The sequence below is a fragment of the Parasteatoda tepidariorum genome, chromosome 12 (assembly GCF_982258835.1).
Source record: "Parasteatoda tepidariorum strain Cologne lab strain chromosome 12, Ptep-v5.0, whole genome shotgun sequence".
NCBI classification, from domain to species: domain Eukaryota; kingdom Metazoa; phylum Arthropoda; class Arachnida; order Araneae; family Theridiidae; genus Parasteatoda; species Parasteatoda tepidariorum.
Window position 1 is genome coordinate 27,817,894 of NC_141766.1, and position 2,100 is coordinate 27,819,993.

Below are 2,100 nucleotides of genomic sequence, written 5' to 3' on the forward strand. Positions count from 1 at the left end.
TTCTATTTAAAAAAGAAAATTAAGAATGTAGTACTGATTGCATCTATACTGAATCAGTTATGTTTGTGGTAATCAGGAATGGATAATTTCCTTGAAAAAAAGAGCAGAAACGAAGTAGTTCTGCTAATACTTTTTTAACTTCTTTATGGATTGCACAAATTTTTAAAATGTATTTTTACGCGACAGGTTTGCAATGTGTTATGATAAAAAGAGCGAAAAAGTGATGTGAAAATACCCTAATTTTTTCTTCTAACAAATAGACTAGTTTCGAGCTTAATCAATCAGTTATTTGCAACGTAGTGTAAGTTGTTGTTTTTGAAATATACCACCATAATATTATGAAGACATTTAATAAATAAAGAAGAAAAAATCGCAGATGTTGTCTCTATGTCGAGCTTGATGTTTCTTGGAGAGCATAATTGTTTAAATTATGTGCCTCGCAAATTAATTAAAGTATACCATGTAGGGTTGATATAACGCGCGGGTGTTTGAAATCCGATATCGCCAATACCACGGATATGACGCATGCGCTTTAAAGTCAAATGATACCACAATATATTGTAGGAGAAATTTCTAGCTGCCGAGAGGAGGTACCGTAAATATTACGCGCAAGCCTTTGAGTTCTTCACCCCTAAATCAATCACGTGCCATACCAATACCTCCTAGATACCATACCATACCGCCACTTCCTCGCCGCCGGTCGACCGAAGATATTGGCTAGCGGTGAGTACCGAGAGGTGCAGGCATACCGAAGTTCAATAACTCGGTATTGCCGAAGAATATACTTCCGAATATCATTACCGCGGTATCAAAGAAATACCGGTAAATGACGGTATTACGGTATATTGCCCAGGCCTAATACTATATGGATGAGAACGTTAAACTCACCCAAAGTACCACAATTTTGAGATATCTCGCCGAGAAGTATGATTTGGCGGGTAAAACTGAAGATGAAAAACTACGTGTTTCTTTATCTGAACAACAGATTATAGACTTTCGCCAAAAGTTTTTCAATTTTGTGATTGACCCAAATTATGAGAATATAAAAGAGCAGCATTTGAGGAAGACTAAGGAGGACTTGAATATGATAGAGGATTTTCTTGGGAACCGCAAATACCTGGCTGGAGATGAATTAACTTATGTTGACTTTATTGCTTTTGATACATTTGATTCTCTTATTTTGTTTCAAAAGACAATTCTTGATAGAATATCAGCCCTTAAAGTGTATCAGGAAAGAACTGAGAATCTTTCTGAAATCAAAAAGTACCGAAATTCATCAGTTTTCTACAAATGGCCAATAGTTGGGCCTTATAATGCGTGGGGAAGAACAGGAGTAATGCCTCAGTAGATGAAATCCATGCTTATTATGATTCATTTTTATATAATATATTAACTTCTATTTCGCTTACGTAAATCTTAATTCTGTTTTGTTCTAAAGTAAACGTATTTGCTGTCGTTATTTGCCAATAAAACAGTTTGTTATTGAATTAAATAATTCAAGCAATGTGTTAAATTATTATATTTCAAGGATAATATTTTTTTAGTGCTGGAAGGTAAGAAGAAAATTTCCTCGTTTTCTTTCAGGCAAAAGTTAAGAGAGCAATAAAGTAATTTTCGGTGTTTTAGTCTCGTGAAAATTTTATTCTATTTGTGTAAATTATACTAACCTATTAACACCATATTTTTGATATTGCAACGATGTGAAAAGAGCTATAACGAAAATAGTGTTTTTTCATCAATCTCTTGCATTCGAAGGGTCCTCTTTGGTACCATAAATGATTTACCACTCTGTATATTATGTTTAGTAACCTTTTTGTATAATGGTGTCTAGATGTTATATGCTAAATGTGCCAACAGTGGAATTCGCTTTGTAAACTCTTAGTGACTGCGTTCGTTTGTGCGTACGTGCCCAAATTCCAGTTTAAAAGTAATTAAGAGAAACATAACATACATATTTGAGAATTGAATCTGTGGTGGTTGGCAAGTAAATAAGCAAAACCAATCATATTCATAAATTAAACAAATTTTAAGAGATATATATTTGCTGCCACTTCCTTGTCTTTACTAGATTTACGATTAAAGGGCTGATTCGTAAACTGG

General features: G+C 33.9%; 1 pseudogene; it reads left to right on the forward strand.

The window, feature by feature from the left end:
• The first annotated feature begins 470 nt into the window (after positions 1-470).
• LOC147800996 (glutathione S-transferase Mu 5 pseudogene) lies at positions 471-1,459 on the forward strand (annotated as a pseudogene).
• Positions 1,460-2,100: the final 641 nt, after the last annotated feature.